The sequence below is a fragment of the Tympanuchus pallidicinctus genome, unplaced genomic scaffold (genome assembly GCF_026119805.1).
Source record: "Tympanuchus pallidicinctus isolate F22 unplaced genomic scaffold, pur_lepc_1.0 scaffold19, whole genome shotgun sequence".
Taxonomy (NCBI): Eukaryota; Metazoa; Chordata; class Aves; order Galliformes; family Phasianidae; genus Tympanuchus; species Tympanuchus pallidicinctus.
In genome coordinates, this window is record NW_026294710.1 from 10638140 (window position 1) to 10657875 (window position 19736).

Below are 19736 nucleotides of genomic sequence, written 5' to 3' on the forward strand. Positions count from 1 at the left end.
GTGCAATTCCCCATGGCAGGAACATTCTGCTAACTGTGCATGGAGACAATGGTAGGATGTTTTTATGGGAAGCTGCCTTCTTGAAGGTTTCTCAAAAGGATGGGAAGGGAAAGGAAAAGGAAAAGAGAATGGGAAAAGGGAACAGAAGGAAAAGGGAAGGGAAAGGGGAAGGGGAAGGGGAACGGGAAGGAGAAGGGGAAGGGGAAGGGGAAGGGGAAGGGAAAGGGAAAGGGAAAGGGAAAGGGAAAGGGAAAGGGAAAGGGAAAGGGAAAGGGAAAGGGAAAGGGAAAGGGAAAGGGAAAGGGAAAGGGAAAGGGAAAGGGAAAGGGAAAGGGAAGAGGAAGGGGAAGGGGAAGAGGAAGGGGATGGGGAAGAGGATGGGGAAGGGGAAGAGGATGGGGAAGGGAAAGAGGAAAATATAAGTCCTGATGAAAAGATTCTGGGAATTTTTTCCTCAAATCTTATATGTTTTCCTAAAATACAGTGCTCAATATGCAAAGTAATTCATATTAATTTCCATTCATTGTTGCAAGGCAAAGTTTTTCCCTGCTGTAAATTGCTAATTTCACTAGGATCCGACCTTGAATCAAGAAGCTAATCTAATATATGCTGATATGGACAAATTGGGTGGAGTCTCAAGTGAGCATACACCAAGCCAAAAAAGAATTAGGCAGCTTTATATTAACAGAGGATCTGACTCGCCTTATTATTGGCACATGTGAAAAATAATCATATCCTGCAATAACATTCACAGGATGCACTTGATTTATTACTAATCGCATACGCTCTTGCAGCTGCTGAGCCACTGCCAGAGGGTATCGTAATGATGCAGCTGGCACTCCTGTTGTGATGGCCATCAACATGGCCAATGTGACACGTTGCATCCATTGTCCCCAGTAATACAACTGTGTTTGCCACCTGAGCTGAAAAATTGGGTCCTGTAGCTGTGATTTCAAGAATCTCATCTCCTATATGTAAAATAGGAATATATTATTTTTGTATTTTCTTATATGGCGATTAGGATAAGGATATGTTATAATGCAAAGATAATATATAATGTACATAGGCTGGAGGAGAACATATCAAATCTAAAATATTTGAAAACATTCAAATAGGCAGAATAAAACTGCTTTTGATTCAGGTGATGGGAGTTCACAGGACATTTTGGCATGATGGCTTTCTCAGCCGAAAAGATACATTTTCACAAATGTTCTTACAGCTTACTAAAGCCCTGCTTTTGCCCAGGGGCTGGCTGTGCGGACTAAATGTATGTGCTGCCCACAAAGGGGTTGGGCCCATTTGAATCCCACCGGGCTCAGCAGAGGTATATACGGCAGATAGAGGTTAGAGTGATGATTCAAAGTCATTCTCCATGGAAGAATCTGCTTTGTGCAGATCAGGAGAATCTGAGGGACGTATTTCCAGAGGTGAAGGTGGAATGGGAGGTGAAGGTAGATGCTCAGAGGGTTCAGATGAGCTCAAAGTTGCATTTGATTCTCAGCAGGAAGATCTTCTCCCTCTGGAAGATCACTGTCTGCTTTGCGTTGTTTTCATTTGACAATGCAGAGTGCAGGGAAAGAGCCGCCCCACTGCTTCAAATGATCCAAACAGTCTGTTGCAGCCGGGCAATTCCTGGTACACAATTCCACCCATCTCTGATGCATAACGTCTGACAAAATGGTGGTGCTATCTAAAGGTCAACTTTGAGACCGCCTTCAAAATTACTTGGACACAGCCATTTGCTCATTCTCAGTCAGATGCCATTCAATCACAGAATCATAGAATCATGGAATGGCTTGTATTGGAAGGGACTTTAAACATTATCAAGCTCCAATCCCTGCCGTGGGCTGGTTGCCCCCCACCAGCTCAGGCTGTCCAGGACCCCATCCAACCTGGCCTTCAGCACCTCCAGGGATGGGACACATCTTCTTTGGGCAATATATAACAATGCCTCACCACTCTCTGAATAAATCATTTCCTCCTATTGTAATGATGATTCAAACAGCTGAAAAAAGTTTTGTGTCTCCCATCTTTAGAACTGACCAGCATATCACCCCAAAATGATCTACCTCAATGTTGGTACAACCAAGATCAGGATTTGGTCTGAACTGAGACCTTCCAAATCAGAATCTACCACGTTCAGCAAGAGCCCTGCTTTTACCCCTTCCTTCCCCTCTAGCTGTCTGTGGATAATTATAAACCATAATTACACTATTATAAGGATAAGCCAGTTGCTACAGTGAGGCATCTTTTCAAAATCCTGTAATCGAAAGGGAAGTGAGCACGTTCTCTAAACTCATGCTTCAGCAAAGTGATTCTGACAGCCGCTCCTCTGCTGACAGTACCTCACAGCCGTGGTACTGAGCACAACCACAGCCTCAACACAGTTCAGTACCTGCACAGTGCTTGTATTCTGATTTTACTATACTGAATATCTCAAAGCAACATTCAGCTGAGCACGAAGGTACTGGATGTGTATCCTATCTGGCATGCCTGTGAAGCTGGGACTGCTCTGAGTGTTTTGCAGGCTTACAGTGATGGAGGGCACAGAGGTCTTGGGCATTTCCAAAGCATTTCCAAGGCATTTCCAAGCCTGCACTATGAGCATTTGTTCAGAGTGGCAGGCATAGTGGCTGCTGCCTATATGTAGGCTCCTGACAGGCAGGCATTAACTGGACGATGCTCTCATTCCCATCATTCTCTTGTCTTCCTTAGTTTGCACACCTCAAACATTTGGCTGTTTTCTACTTTCTTACTTCTTCTGGAGCACAAGTCTTATGGGAAGTGGCTGAGGGAGTTGCGATTGTTCAGTCTGGAGAAGAGGAGGCTCAGGGGAGACCTTATTATTCACTACAGCTCCCTGAAAGGAGGTTGTGGCAAGCTGGGGATCAGCCTCTGCTTCCAGGTAACAGCGATAGGATGAGAGCGAATGGCCTAAAGTTGCACTGGGGGAGGTTCATATTGGATATTAGGAAACATTTCTTCTCAAAAGGCTGGTGAGGCATTGGCACAGGCTGCCCAGGGAGGTGGTGGATTCACCATTACTGGAGATGTTCCAGAAACATGCAGATGTAGCACTGATGGACATGGTTAGTGGGCATGGTGGGGACGGGCTGACAGTTGGACAAAATGATTTTGGTCTTCCATAACCTTAGTGATTTTGTGACTGATGATTCTTTGCACGTGAACTTGGGCAGTCTTTAAGAGGAGGTGGCACCTTGCAGATGACTTTGTTTCTTCCTTCTGTGTTTAAGCAACTAATTGCTCCTCTTTGCTCTTCCAAAGCCTGACCCAATGCACAGCAGTCTTCAGTGCCCTTTGGAGTGATTTGAGGTGTAGCCCTCTTAGGAGATATCATCCCTGTAGGATGCTGGGGTGCCAGCAAGATGCAAAGAGCAATGCTGTGCGAACAGCTGAGGTTGCACAAATGTCTGTAGAGTTTTTCACAGTGGGGATCAGATTTGTGATATTTGCATCTATTTAGGTTCCCTTGGCTGCAGATGAAGAAGGGGCTTTGGGTGGTCCAGTTCCCTCATCTGCTCTGTAATTAACTCTACATGCTGCTTTTCACTCAGAGGCAACTGGAGGCCGCTGCAGGTTGCACTGGGAGTGAGCCACGACTTTCACAAAACCAGAAGAATGAGCTACAGAAGAATGAGCTGTTTGCCATCCTTGACAAAACACTAAGCAACAGCAGTGCCAGTGTTGGTAAACAGTCCAGCATAGGCACAGGAGGCCACGAAGAGCGTGTTTTAAGTCACCGACATGAAATCTGCATCTGGCAAGGGTCCTGCTGTGCAAGGGGAGCCGCGTGAGCTCTTGGGGCTAGCACTGTGCCTTGAATGCATTTTTCAGCCAACCTCGTGGTTTCTAGGGATGCCATTATCAACAAAGGACCTGGTTTTATTATTAAGCAGCAAATCAATTTGGCTCTGCCTAGCACAGTCCAATTACTGCTTGTAGTTACTGTAGGCTGAAGAAGTCATAAATAAATGAGCATGCTGGAGGTATTTAACATTTCAGCCCTGCCATAAGCATCCGACACTTCATGTGCTGGCTGAACATCGATCCTGCTGCAGATTGCTCGATTTTGGGAGGATTTTTGGTGGTCAGAAGGCAGGTGGTAGATCTGTTGCAGGGCAATCGGTAAAACCAGGCTGCTTTTTGCTTTTGTTTTCCAAGCAAGTCGGGGGCTGAAACAGGGCAGGGGCCTCTTCCTCCTGCTCTCTGCGGGAGCTGAGCAAACGCCGGCTCATGTGTCAGCCGAGCAAGGAGCCTGCTAAAGCCCCAGCACTGCCCAGGGGACAGCACTGCTTTCCATCTCCTGCTGCTATTCTCAAGGCACCGCAGCTGCTTGTTTTTATTTTTCACACATTTTAGGATTTCTGTTGTTCAGTATAAATAAAGCATCACGTAACATACAGGCACCTTGTTAGCACAGTGATCTATGAACAGCCACACAACCGAGTCACCACTAAACGGACTCATTAAAAAAACGATTCCCTTACATGTGGCTTTCTTCTATTGCACCATTCTTTCCCCTCTTTTTTTTTTCCCTTCCTTTCCTCTTTGGCATATTAGGCTAATTTTGAAGTGCCTGCTTTGGGGGACACAGCTGAAGCGTGCCCATGCTGTGCTAGCAGCCAACAGGCTGCCAGCTTTGACTTGTGCGTTCATTAGCATTCAACTGCAGGGTCAAATGAATCGTTCCTTCTGAGTGTTTTTATTGTGATTATTATTTGCTCTTTCTGCCAAGGAGTGCATAAAAATGACATTTACAATCATTTGCCATAGTTTATGTCATTTTGTGTCTAGTCACTTGGTTTTGTGGAAATCAGTTGTTTTTGCCAGCGTAACAGAAATATAAAGTTGGTGTTGCATTGAAACAGGTGGCAGCTTCTCATCTCTCTTTGTCACAAGCAGCAAAACGTCTTCAACTGCCCAGCAGTTTAAGGATTTTGTTTAGGGGGAGTAAAAGGGTGAGGGGGAAATGGGGTATTTCCTATGGATTGGCCTTGCTTATTCTTTTGGAGGGGAAATCAGCAGGAAAAGGAACTTCTAGTGAAATTTCTAGAGATTTCCAGATTTCCCTCCAAATCTTTTGCACAGCCCCACTTGAGATACTTGCAAACCTGCTATTGAAATAAAAGATTGCTCTTTCCTCCCCTGATAAAAGCAGACTGAGCTTAACATTTGCCATTCTGCTTGTGCGGATCTCAGAGCCTTGCAGCCTTATCGTAGCTCTGGTGCCAGGGCAGAAACCAGCCAAGTTCTGATGCCCAAAGCTTCTCCGTTGTGGTTGTAGTTGAAGAACAACATAGTGGCTGCTGTGTGCTCCCCTAACTGCTCTACAGCTACAAAGCATCAATCACAGATCATGTGTATGCTGCTATTCAGCCTTGAAAATTAAAAACTTAGTGATATGGTATGAAATATCTTCATTTTTGGGGGTAGGATCTAACCACAAGGCCTGAATACAGCAGCTATAGGATTTCTTGACTCCACTCCTCAAGTGGGAGCAGAAAGGTGTAAGTTTTCATGGAGTATATAAGTGCAATCTTCACACTTTAACGAAGCCACAGAGGTCTGCACCAGCTCAAATTCCAAATCTGTGTAAACCAGGATTTACTGATTTTGGCCATGTGCGGATGGAAGGATGCAGCCTAGCTTTGGTGGCTGTGTGTAGGATAGGAGCACCGTTGGTGTAAGACTCTGGGTTTGAGTGTATTGAGAAACAGCCTATGTGATCACCTATGGAAAAACATCTCCATTCACCACCAACGATCACATTCGAGGTCTCAAGAGAAACTACAGTTATTCCCTGCCTCGAGCCTAACATAAAACAGCATTTTCTCCATAATTGCAGTGTAGTAACTATTGTAGATGTTGACTTTTTAATAGCAAACACTGCTCAAGAATTAGATTTACGGTCAGGTTAGTTAGCTTTAGTGACTTGAGAATCAATTATTATGCTGTACTACATGACCAGAGATTATAGGGTGGCCTATGTAATAATTTATACTGCCATCTAGGAGTGAAACTGTAACTTCATCATTTCACATGGAAAGACAGTGTTTATACAGCAATAATTCCAGTAATGATAATGATAGCTATGAAAAGGGAGAAGGGGGAAAATGGTGATTACAACTTAGGGGAAAATATGTGTACAAATAGGACATTGGGAGGCAGTGGGAGAATTTTCCATTTCAATTATTTTTCAGAGCAAGAAAAAAAGTACCATTTTGTTAATGAAAATGTCCTCACAGTTCAGTCCAAGTGGATTGAAAAGAGGCCAGACTGTCCCAGCAGCAGCAGCAGCCCCTGCTTCCTTGGCCCTGCATTGGTCAAGGCTTGTCTTGGGATTTGGGCACAGTTTTAGTCTACATTTTTAATTCAGTGGGACTCAGTCTTTGAGATGTGCATGACGATGGAGTCATCACTTCCTCTCTGCTTGTTTCTGGCTGGGTGACTGAAGCCCCATTATGAGTAGTGCCCCAAGCATGTTCATCCTGTCCTCCCGTTGATCCCATTAATTGACCAGCATTGCAACTGCATTAAGTTGCTGGAGTGGTTTGGAATGGTGCTTTACAAGTGAAATCCCAGTGCTGGTAAAGAGACTTTTATACTGTGCTCAGCCATCATCAGCAACACATAACTCATTAAGTACTCACCCTTTTTGTTAATGTCAGCTCTGCTAATTTCTAGGATCAGTTTTATAGGCATCATTTTTCTTGTTCTCTGCCCACCTCCCTGCCTCTCAGCGTTTGTTTCCACACTTGACCCCTTAGTCCCGCATGGGACAGGAAAAAACTTCTGCCTATACCCTAGGAATGCCACAAAGCAAACATCTTTCCTCTAATTCCTTTGAAACAAGACCACCCAGATCAGCATTTCATTTTGTGTTTCCAGGCAAATTATTCAAAGAGAACTTTAATTAACTTTCTTTTTTTTCTCTCTGCATAGGACTTGTCATCTTTTAACTACTGGCTTTGTCCATTTTCCTCTCATTTAGTTCCCATTTATTTCAGTCCTCACTTCACGTGAAGCTGGCAGCTGAACTTTCTGAACCCACCAAGCACAATACTCTTTTATGAACCACAAACAAGTGAATGAATATGAAAAGTGATTGCTAGTATTGCAAAATGGGCTAGGATTAGGTCTTCCATATGCAAGTGTTCATAGCAGACAGTAAAAAATATAAGCCAATGTGTCAAACTACTCTCTTAACTCTAACCAAGAAAGCAAGCTCCATTTTTAAAAGTGGTAAGTCTCAGAAAGAACAAGACTGCCTTACAATAATGAAATTAATAAAAAGGTATAGTGTTGGACTCTGTTCTCCTACACTTACTGGAATCAGTCCAGAAGAGCAGGTTTCCAGACAAACGTCATCTATCATGAGATTTGGCACTCCTGTGTAAGGTCACTGTTACCGCAGAAAGGCATCTGCCTCTGGAAGGAGGAGGAGAGGAAGAAGTGACTGCAAGTGAGCTGGGCAGTGGGAAAATTAGCATTTCTGGGGAAATAGCATCACTGCCTCTCTTACTAGGGATGGGTGACTTCATTCTGCCTATGTGTCCAGTGGATGGTCATAGACTTGGTTTATGACCAAGCGATGGTCATAGAACCATAGAATCGTAGAATGGCTTAGGTTGCAAAAGACCTTAAAGGTCATCAAGTTCCACTGACTTCCTGTGCCCAAAAATATGCATCTAACCAACATGAATTTCATGTAAGCCTACTGACTTGTTGCAATAATAACCTTCCTAACACACTTAATCTGAAAATGCTTTAAATGTACTCAAAGTCTTATAAATAAAGATTGCAGTCACCGTCATAGCATTCCTGCAAAGCCAAAATAAACAAACATTACTCAGTTTGTTGCGTATCTTAATTGCCATATATCCTGTCTGACCAGTGGTATATGCCACTATAGCTAATCTGATTTTTTTTTTTAAATTCCCATTTTCTAAATAAAGCAATCCCCGTGATTCATTGTAAAAAGTATCGGCTTAGAAAGTGTTGAGTTATGAGTTATGCTGAAATCTGTATTAACTTCTCAAGGTTTAATGAGTTACAATTCACAGTTCTCCCAAGAGACAGGGAAGTTTGTTGTGATCAAACTCAGGTTATAGATGAGGACAGTGGGATAATGAGAGGCAAAACATCGCAGAATGGGTGGAAGAGAACAGACGTCATCATAAACCCATCCTTCTCCATACTAAAAACATGCACCTAGTTTGCCATAGCCCAAATACTGCAGTGGCATTACAGAGCTGCAGAAATTACAAAGGCTGCTAAGCAGGGTTTTTGCTGATAGATGAGCAGCTAATGGCATTAACCACTCTTCAGAGATAAAATCCCTCGTGCTCTTTGCTTCTGGAAGAGAAGGTGGTCATGGTGAAGAAGTGCTTCAGGGTAATTCCAACAATTTGCCTGCAAATTCTAGCTCTGAGTTAGGTTGGCCAAAGTGAGGACTGGATGTTTAATGCTGATTTTTTGGAAACAGCGTGCTGCCTGCAGACAGATGCCTCCTAACACCTTTGGGTATTGAGAAAAGGTTCTTCACCAGAGGGCAGTGGTCATGGAGTAGGCATGTGGGCATGGCCCCAAGTCAAGAAGTGTTTGGACAGTGCTTTCAGATGTAGGATTTGTATTTTGAGTGGTATTGTGTGGAGCTGGGGGTGGGACTCAATGATCCTTGTGGGTCCCTTCCAACTCGAGATGGTCTATGATTCTATGATTCTACAAACAGAATGTTCTCAAAGCAGGCACTGAAATCCAAGGCTCCCCTTTTCCAAATAATAGCCAGGCAGCAAGGACTGCTCAGTCCATCAACAGGCCATTTTCAGTGTCTCCTGCCCCTTCACGGCTGGAGTCTCCATGGACCTGTGCAGCCACTGCTAGGCTTTGCAAAGACCTTGCTTGGAGCCAACTGTGCAGATCACAGGGCTCTCAGAAACAGGCCACTGCCTATGGAGGGGAAATGAGCAACATTTACGGAGTGAATTAATCGAGCTCTTCAATATCCTTAGCTGAGGGTTAATAGTCTTGTGGTGACTGCCCTGGACAGGGTATTGGAAGAGCTGGATTTTATTTCTGGTGTGCTTTGGTAATGAAAAGGAAATTGCGTTCAGATGAGCCATCTCTCCCAGAGACATCAGATACACAGCAATTAGACTCGAGTTAAACAATAAATCAAGTAACACTGATTTGTAGTGCCTTTGGCACTAGCAGAGCGCCATTATGACTGTTGCTATGTTTATTTAGAAGATGCTCAGTCCATTTTAAATGTTTTCATATTAAATGTAATTTGGGTGCTTGCTATTGAAGCAATTGACTGGGCCTAAATGCAAATACTATTGGTCAGATAAATATTTTCTGGCAAATTAAATCTGTTCATTGCACTTTTATGACACGATGACTCCCTTGCTCCTAGATTTATTTTGTTTACTTCCTCTCTTTGCAAGGATTGCCTCATAAAGATTAAAAAAGCCAAAGCAAACCAAAGTGTAAAGTAGAAATCACTGATTAAACTGTCAGAAATGGAGCAGCCTTTGTTAATCTCTGATTCATTAGCTGGGGGAAGAAGAAAGGTTTGCACAAAGGCTTTGGTGTCACAAGGTATGTGATTTATTCCCAGATCTCTCTCCATTTTTCTGTGGGATCTTACCCAGGTAAAGTGATCTCTCTATGGCTCCATTTTCCCATCTGTTCAGCCTAGGTAATGATCTTGCCTCAGAGGCAGGGAAAACTTTCAGTAAGGAGAAAAGGTTACCTTAAAAACCATACCTGCATCTGAAATGAAGCTACCCCCCGCTAGCACCTACAGCAGCTTTGGCTACAAAAATAATTACCTATGATAATGAGCTTTCCCTTGCATTGTTTTGAGGGCAAGCAATGGAGGAGAGAAAAATATTTTAAGAAACAGAAAAATATACCTGAAAAGTAACAGGAATTGGCAAGTGAGGTTGCAGAACATTTTGTTTCTATTGCCAAGATTGCCATTGGCTGTGTCTCTTTACTATTGATCCCTTTTTTTGAGTATGTCTGTTTGGAAAAATATTTTCACATGAGAAAGTAGAGAGGCTGAAATTCTTCTCAGGGCATTTGAAACAGTCATGAGCCTTTTATAATTGCTGTAATTGAAAGCATTGCCTAAGTGGCTTTTGATGCATATATTTTTTAACGTATTTAGCAAAAGTTATCAATAGTTATATCAGTGTCATTTGTGAATGCTCTCACGACTTGTGCAAAATGTGTCACCCTTAGAAATATAAGGCTTTCCCAACCAGTGTAAGTTTTGTGATCTACAGTAGAAGGCAGTGTAAAACTACAAAAATATTCTTATCTGAAACCATGCAAAATAAAAAGCCATATGAAAGAAGAATTAGTTTGCTTTTCTTTTTGATGCAAAAGGAAATGCTTTATTATGCAGCCTCATCCAGGAGCTACGTGTAGATTTTACTTAACAGGAGGAATGCTGCTGGGCCCAGAGAGCTCAGCTGATTCATTTTGCGTTCTTCACAATCACCTTTGCTGCCTTTTGTCACCTTAGCAGGTTCCTGGATGGCTCCCCCAATTGCTTACTAGATGTGACACCTGAGGAAAGGGTGGGGAGAACTTTCTTTTTTTTCAGCCTTGTTCTCTGTTATTTGCCATTTACTCAGTGTTTTCCCTTGCACAGATGGAAGTCGCCCACTTGCCTTTGTAGGAATGAGATTTCCTTGTATTACATGCATTTCATTTCTTTCTGCACCATGTCGGTTGTCTGAGAGCATCTCTCCAGTTCTCAGCTGCCAATGACGTGACTGGTTTCTGGCTTTCCTCCATGCCTCCACTATCCATCTTCTCCAATAGCCCCTGCTCTTCTCCCTGGGGGTGAGGCCTCCTCACCTACCAGCATGCAGCCCTTTTTAGTGGCAGAAGAGGCCCCCTATCACTTCCTGTATTGCTCTGCTTCCAGGCCATTTCAGGTGAAAATGGACATACTCTGTCTCCTCCACCCCAGAGGAGCTTTGGTGTGAAGGAGTTCCTATCACAGAGGGGAAACCCCCATCCTCTCTATTCCTTCTGCAAGAACATGGATGGCTCCCAGCACTTTCCATGTGGAAGATTTCCTTCTGTCTTGTCCAAGCTCATGGCCTGTAAAGAGGGGACCACAAGAACTACTCTTTTCCCTGGTGTCACCCCAGAAAGGCCTGAATAACCCAGAAGAAGGAGGTCGTCTTTATTCCCTTATGCACACTTCAGCTGCTCACTTTGTTTGGTCTCTGGGATGCCAGGATTACCCTGAGCTAACTGGGACACGAATGACCTACATGTGACTTGTGTCCCTCTCTCAGCCCCAGGCTGGAGCTGCAGGCGGCAGACAGGATTTGTGACCCACCATCCATTTTGATTGCCTTGTAAAGACCAAATTTTATAAATAGACCAGCTCAGCTTCGTCTGAGCTATCTAATAGCTCAGAGTCCTCCCAGCATGCACTTTCTTCACCTAATGAATGGGGATTTATTGCACTGACTCTTTGGGAATGGCGAGGTCTGCCTTCTTCCCTCTTCAGCTCTCAGAGATCCTTTAAGCCTGTGAGAAAATTAATCAGATGCCCCAAAGGCTTATTTTGTCCAAAGCTAAATTCCTGTTTCTCCCACTCCCCCCCTCCCTTTGTGCCCCAATTACTTAAGGGATTGTCCTGGAAATTAATGAAAGCATGGCAGTGGGAAATAACACCCACAGTTCATCTCAGAAGTGAAGCAGTTCAGTGGAAGGCTTAATTAGAAACAACTCATGCTCCACACAGCAAATTTGGAGATATTCCAGTTTGAAGTGTGCTATGCCATGACAGTTGTTATTGCTCTTCCAGCTATGAGTCAAGTCTTGCTGCTGAGTGATGGCATTTTGCATTTCTGAATGAGTTCCACTGTGGTTTCAACCTGGTTTCCAAAGTTGTCAGCATAAGCTATCTCAAGGACATAGCTCATCCTGGAAGAAAAATGAGGTGATGGGGACAGATTCAGCAGTGGAACTGACAGCTCTTCATCTCTCTCACTGGCTGTGGTCTGTAGAAGTGGAAAAGAGCTGCCTGGTGGCTTGGGGAAATGGCTGGGTTGCATCAGTCCAGCTTCTGCTTCCTAGAATTGAGACATTTGTTGCATGGAGGCCGCACCTCAGTACTGTGTTCAGTTTTGGGCCCTTCACTACAAGAAAGATGCTGAGGCCAGAGAAGGGAAACAAAGCTGTGAAAGATCTGGGACACAAATCTTGTGGGGAGCATTTGAGGGAACTGAGATTGTTCGGTCTGGACAAGAGGAGGCTCAGGTGAGACCTTATCACTCTCTACAGCACTCTGAAAGGAAGTTGTAGTGAGGAGATGATTTTTTCTTCTAGGAAATAGCCACAGGACCAGAGGGAATGGCCTTAAGTTGTGCCAGGGGAGGTTCAGGTTGAGTATCAGAAAAAACTTCTCAGAAAGGGTGGTGAGGCACTGGCACAGGCTGCCCAAGGAGGTGGTGCAGTCCCTGGAGGTGTTCAAGAAATGTGTAGATGTGGCACTGGGGGACACACTGAGGGTTAGTGGGCATGGTGGGGTGGGTGGGTGGTTGGACTGGATCCTCTTTGTGGTCTTTTCCAACCTTAATGATTCGATGATTCTCTAAGATCATACTGTTTTTAAGTTTTGGAGGTTTTCCAACCTTTTGCTGCCACTCAAAAAGTACAAGTTATGCAAGGGAGTTAGACCCTCAAACACCTCCCACAGGCGGCTGGCAGTTAGATACCTTCAGCATGTCCTAAATGTTCTTTGAAAGCATCCTTCTCAACTTCCATGGGTCTCTGATGCACCATACGGGGGAATAAACTGACTTCTCTGGAGCGCTGCACTGCTTATGGATGCAAATCACTGTCTTAGTGTGAATATTACTTCATGACATGACATCTCCTCCAACTCGTTAGTGCTAATTAATGCAGTTCAAGGATAGACAATATTCATTAAGCTTTTCTGAAAACGCAAGAAATGTTCATGTAACAGCTCACACATTTTGAAGGCACCATAATCCTATCATCATGTTTTCTGTTTCTCTGTAAAACATTTCAGTACTTTAATCTTTGCTAAGTAGAGTGGAAGTGAATTGTCAACAGTGGTTCTTCAGCACAAGGCCATGGTGTTTGTTCCTTGCTTTGTTATCAGGAACCAACAAAAGGGATCAGCGTGTTGTTATTTTGGCACATAGGCATCTGGTTGCTGGAGGCTTCCCTCTGTGTATATGAAAGTTAAATATTTGGGTTACTGTTGTCTCTTTGGGTCTTGCCACGATACAAAGCAGCTTGAAAGAGATGCAGCTATCGCCTGCTTCTAATCACTGCAATGACAGCAGCTCTGCTACCTCCAGACTAAATGTTTGTTACTGGGTTGTACTGTTTGGGTATTGACAGATCCAGAGACCTTGTGAAATTACAGAAGCTCCTTGAAGAAAAGCACTCTCACTGATGCTGCTGAATTATAGCTAAGATGTTGAGAGGAGGCGAATGCTGTGTGTGTGTGTGTGTGTGTGTGTGTGTGTGTGTGCTGTTGTTATTTTTTCCTGAAAAGATACTGTTGAGGAAATCTGAACTGCAGCATGTGTCCGGGAGAGGGCTAAAGAGAGAGCAAACTCTGGATAGCACAAGGTGTTGCCTCCACACTGCAGTGCAGCCAACCTGCAGGCTTTAATGAGGCTGGGGTGGGTTTTGAGGTCTCCATCTGCTCTGAGAGTTTCAGTTTCTCTCTACTTATAGACACAAACAAATGTCTGCAGGTGTTGGTCTACATCCTTCACCTCTCTTCCACCCTGCTGCCCTTGTAGCTTGGGGAAACTCCTTACAACTAAGGAATTAGCCCAGATCTGGATGGGGTGTTTCTGGGAAGGTGCACAATGAACCTAAGTGAAGATCCAGAGAGAGTTTCTTGTCCTATTCTGAGAGCAAACAACTCTGTCTAGTTTCATTTTTGCGATAGACTCTTGATAGAAACAATGCTCTATTATTCTTCTATGTTGTAACAAACATTTCCAGGCTCCTTGCTAGACCCATAGAATACTATCTTTACTCAGAACAGTAATTCATTTTTATTACAAATATTTCATCATGAATTAGAGGATTAAGCAAATGCAAAATTGGGCCATGACCCACGTCCTTCCTTATTGGTGCCAATGCCCCAAAGCTATTGGAGGATCCATTGGAATCACACAGATGCATTTTGAGTGTAGTGGGATCACTTTGTGTACCTCCAGTAGACAACCCCACCAGAAAACTAGCTCTTGAGAAGGCATGAGAAGGATTCTCTGTAGCTGCCTCCAGACTTGTCCAAAACTCATGCCTGTTTATCTAGGCTTAGTGCCGAAGGGAGAGGCTGAACTCTTGCTGGGAACCTGTAATTCCAAGCCAAGTTTAATGAAACTCCCTACACGTGCACAGAAAGATGAAAATTGAAGCTCTGGGCAGAGCAAGCCTTGCTTTCCATCTTTTTACGCTATGCATGAAGCAAATTAGTTTCCAATTAGAGGCTTCCAATCTCTTGCTGTTACTTACATCCTCCAGGTGGGCTCTTCTACCACCAGCTGGATAACACTATATCACATCCCATCTCCACTCTGGGTTTGGAGGCAGAACCTGCCAGGGGAAAATGGGTTAGGGAGGGACAGTGTGTGCCATTCGGTGACAGGTGGGGAAATCACCTTGGGGCTTTGCTATGTGAAGGTTCTTCCTATCCCAAGGGTGAAGCCTGTGGCTTTGGTATATTCCTGTACTGAAACAACAAGCAGGCATCTGCATGGTGAGCACTCCTTTAAAGCAACTTTCCCTCCTATTTTAGTGAGAAACAGCCTGAGAATGAGATTTTTCATTGCTGGTCCCAAACAGCATTCATGATCTGAGCTGAACAGCCAGTCCCCAACAGGACACAGCTTTACCTTTGCAATACTCCCTTTGCTTTTCCTGGGGCAGAGATGAGTATCTCTGCTGCCTCCTGCCACTGTGTCCTGACCTTAGATGGCCTTCAGGGCAGAGCTGGGCCACCTCAACCACTTGCTCTTAACCATCAGCAGCCAGAGCTACCTCTATATTTAGCCCTTTAACCAAAGCCAGCTCTTGGGTGGAGTGAGTTGGACAGGAGAGCCTGTCTGTGGTTGCATTTGTGGCTCCATTTTATGTCTGTGTCCTTAAAGAAAGGGGAGAGAATTGTGTTGATGTTAAAGTTTTTGACTACTGCACCCAAAACCCCTTTGCAGCTCCCCAGATGTGTTGCAGAAGAGCAGATGTCAGGGCTTGCATTGTCTCTTGACATGGTCTTTGCTTTTGGTGTGACAGCAGATCAAATCCAGGAACAACCCCAGACTCCCAGCCCTGCCCACCACCACTCTGGGAAAGTGGCTGTTTTTCCTTCCTAGAGAGCAAAGAGGAAAAATTCTATTTCTCCTTGACTAAGAACAAATGAAGGAAAGGACTTCCCTTCCAACCTCTCCTCCCACAGCAAACCAATTTCTGGCCAGTCTGTGCCTAAACATGGCACAGTGGCATCCTCAGGTTTTTACCTCTTGGGAGCAACCCCAGATTCAGAAAGAAAGCTCTCATGGAAAAGCAAAGTGGTGACAACAAGACAGAGCCATACACATTGCGGTGTGATTGCTTCTTGGTGTACTTGTCTGAATCAGATAAACAGCACGTTTTTCCTTACCTGGAGGCAAACATGCATTGCCCTTTTTGATTGGAACAAGAGGTAACAGCTTTAAGTTGTATCAGGAGAAGGTCCTGCTGAATATGTGGAAAAACTTATTCTCAAGAAGAGTGGTGAGGTATTGGCACAGGCTGCCCAGGGAGGTGGGGGAATCACTATCCATGGAGGTGTTCAAGAAACATATATATGTGGCACTGAGGGACATTGTTAGTGGGCATGGTGGGGGGTGAGTGGACGTTTGGACTAGATGATATTAGAAGTCTCTTCCAAGCTTAATGATTCTGTGAGTGACATAATTAATAAATAGCCAAATCCTTGCCATTGCTAGTGCTGTCTGTACAAATGCTTTACTGCCAGATAGCATCCTCTACTGCTGCATCCCATCACAGCTGCATCCTCTGCCAGCTGAGGGTGCAGGGAGGAATCTGTGGCAGACAGTGGATGCCGCTGCCCCAGGGCTGCACTGTCTGCCCACTCTGTTGCATCCCGATCCCTCACTACCCTCCTCTTCCCCCCAGCCAGTGCTATGTGTGCATTCAGAGCATCTTCCCCCCATTATCCACGCAAGGTGTCCATATGTGGGTTTGAGAGGGTGAAAACTATCACCCCCACTCCCTTCCATTCCTTCATCCCACTATCCTCTCATCTTTACACCTGCATCCTTCCATCCCTGCATCCCTCCATCCTTCCACCCTCCATCCTTCCACCCTCCACCCCTCCATCCTTCCACCCTCCATCCTTCCACCCTCCACCCCTCCATCCTTCCACCCTCCATCCTGCCATCCTCCTCCTCCTCCCAGAAGCGAGGGGGAGCCCAGATGTCGGCAGGCCCAAGCCGGGTTCATCTGCTTCACATGACCCAGCGCCAACTGCTGCTTGCTGCCCTCCTCCCGCCTTCCTCCTCCTTCCTCCCCCTCCTCCTCCTCCTCCTCCTCCTCCCTCCTCTCCCACTCCAGCCTCGCAGCGCGGTGGCGGCTGTGCAGGAACCGGGTGCCGGAGGCTGGCAAGCGGGGAAAGGAAGGGGAAAGCGGTCTGCAGCGTCACAGAGCGGAGCATGGGGAGAAGCAGTTGCGTACCGCCCCATTCCTAGGGAGGCCGGGGACCCTGTGGAGGGCAGCGGGGAAGAGAGGAAGGGCCGTGGAGCTGCCGAGGAGGTGCGAGAGATGGATGCGAGGCGATAGCACCGCGGCCTCCAACGCTGCCGCATCGGGATGCTCTCAGCCCCGGAGCGGAGCTGAGGAGCCGCCGAGGGACGGAAGAAGGTAACGGGGTCTTTGTCTGCAGCAGGGAGGCCCCGGGGTTCCCTTCCAGCCCCAACCCCACAGGGAAGCCCAAGCCGCAGTGTGTGAGCGGCTCCACGCCCCCTCCCTCCATTTATCTGAAACGGAGAGAAATGCTCTGCCCTTTGATTTCCTTCTCCGTTCCTCCCACCAATTAAAAAAATAATAATAAAAATAAATCAGCCTTGAATTTGGTAACCGGGAAAAGCTGGGCAACCAGGTTTCTGGGGTTCTGGTTTTTAGGGGCAGAGGGTGTGGGGGAGAAGGGTTGGTGTGCGGTTTCCCCCCCCACAGATCTGGATGCTTGTCCCTGCTAAGATGGACTGCTCCTTCCCTTTCCAAATGGCTGCAGCAAGTTTAGCACTGAGGTGGGGGCTTCACGAGGGGTAGAGCCCCCAACACGTTTTTCCCTTCCCTTGTGCTAAATCGGAGCAGAAAAGTTGCTGCAGATCCGGGGTTAGAAAAGACAAATAAATGGCTGTATTTCTGCACTGTGCCCGTCTGGGTGTATCTGCACGCCTTGCAGACACGCTCCGTGGAAGGAGGGCTCCTCAGCCTCATTGTTACCGTGCTCACTGCTGGGGAGGGCATGAGAAAAGTTGTTTCAAGGCTCTGTGTAGAATTTCCAGGAGAGACAATTGTTTCTAATAATAACCTGGCAGCGGTTTAGCAATGGAGCACACGCAGATGCGGGAGTGAGTGGGCAGATCTCCTCTCTCAGGCAAACCAGGTCACGGGGAAACCAACCCCCCCATCTCACTGCTTCGGTTTGGGGTTTTGAAACCTCATCCTGAACAAAACCTCGGCACCACTCTCCCTTTCCGCCAGGAAGGAGGTGTGGTGCCTGCGCTCCACACGCGGCAGCACTATGGAGAGGTTGGATCTCAGCTCTGTTGCTGCCGTTGCACACTGGGGTGTCTCCATCCCTCCCCTCTGTACCGGACCCCAAGGTCTAATGAGCATTTCCCATCCATGTGCAGAGGGGGCCACCACTGGTGTGGGTGTTTGTGCCATTTTTCCTGCCTGCCAGGCACCAGAGAGGTTTTGGTGGAGCTAAAATGGTCGTAACTCGTCTCTTCCTCCTTGTAACCCCAAAACTGACCCTGGCCAGTGAATGGTTCACCTGCCTGGTTTAGAATCATAGAATCTTAGAATGTCTTGGGTTGGAAGGGATCTTAAAGATCATCCAATTCTTGGTGTCTGCAAGCTGCTTGTGCTGACCTTTCTGGAGCAACTTTCCAATAGCTTCCAAAAGATGGAGCAAGTAATGTTTTAAGGTTTTAATTTGATTTGCAGCAGCTGATGCGCTGGCCTCTGTGCATAAGAGTTCTTTGGGGTTTGTCCTTTCCAGGCAACGCAAGCTCTGTTTCTGTGTGCATGTGATAGCTTTAACACCACTGCCAGGCCATGGGAGGATTTAGAGTTTGGTTTAAGGAAAACCATGGATGGGATGTCCTCAGGCTGTGGGGGTTGCTCTTGCCATTGGATCCCTTTATTCAGGGACATGAGTGGTGGTGTCAGGTGGGGACATGTCTTCTGTCCCTTCTCTCCTGACATACTGTTCCCAGTGGTCTTGTTGTGTGTCTGAACTCATTACTGAATTAACACTGTGAGTTGGTATTTGGTGATACCATGGTCACAGCGTTGCATCATTCAGGACCATAGGGCAATGCAGTACTTTGTGGTGCAAAGAGGATTTTCTGCAGAGATCATGTTGTATTCAACAAAGCCAAGGGCTTCAGTTAGTGCGTTGGGTGATATCTCCAAGGACATGGGTCCAGGAAGGACATTCCGAGTCATGGGATCTCATCCCACACCATCACAAGTAATTACAGTCATACACATCCTCCTTGTTGCTGCTGTTGCTTACTGTATAATAGCAGAAGGCTTGAATGTGGCTTAAAAGATGACAAAGGCAAAGTACAACTGTATGGGGGGAAAAATATTATATTAGAGAGAACTTGAAAGGTGTAGTGGTGACACTCAAGTCTGAAGAATCAGCCTGGAAGGAGAGCAAAGGAGAAGGAAGGGACATGTGCTATCAAAATGGTGAGGCCCTCAGGAGAAGTACAGAGAGAAAGTGTTAATCCAGCACCAACCAGCTTGGGGTCGAGGCTCAGCAGTGTCCCCTGGAGCTGCAGTAAGGCACTGTGTGACCCAGTTCTCACCAGCAAAGCAGGAATGGGCTGGGAATGAGCATAGCATACAGCCTATACAGCCATGCTCACATTCAGTTCTCAGGGACCGGAGGTGTCTTACATTCAAAGCAGAGCAGGTGATGGCGGCTCCCTGAGGTCCCCAGGCTTCACTGCCAGGTGGGGTGCCCTTGCGGGCACAGCCGGATCCCAAGGTCAGTGGCAGTGCCAACCTCTGGCCATTCCTGCTGGCTTTCTCCTTCCAACAGCAAGAGGGCAGCTTGTCCGGCAGCCCCAGCCCCAGGGCCCAGCAGTCTGACAAGATTAAGCTGTGGCCAAATTGCTTGTTAGCCCCCTTCAGCTCTGCTGCCCAGGCTGTCCCAGCCTCTTCCAGGCAATCTGGCTTCCTAAGCCAGCAGCAGATTGCTCAACATGGCCTTGGGAACCACTGCAGCTGATAACATCCCTTGCTATTTCCCCTTCTCCTAGACTTTCAACAACTTAATCCTCAACACAGCCATAAATCTCAATATGTCCTATTTCCTAGAAAACCACAAACAATTTTCCAAGGCTACACAATTAGTTGGAGTGCCTGTCTTTTGCTCTGGAGATGAA

General features: G+C 46.0%; 1 protein-coding gene across 6 annotated transcripts in view; it reads left to right on the forward strand.

Moving 5' to 3' along the window:
- The window catches only part of FRMD4A (FERM domain containing 4A), a 351201-nt gene that overhangs the window by 195008 nt on the left and 136457 nt on the right, over nucleotides 1–19736 (forward strand). Inside the window, exon 1 of one of the 6 annotated variants that reach the window (XM_052681196.1) lies at nucleotides 16852–16968. The exons of the other annotated variants lie outside the window; for them this stretch is intronic. The gene's annotated coding sequence lies outside the window, so the exon portion shown is untranslated. Of the gene's footprint in view, nucleotides 1–16851; nucleotides 16969–19736 lie in introns of those variants that run through there. 6 annotated transcript variants of the gene reach the window in all.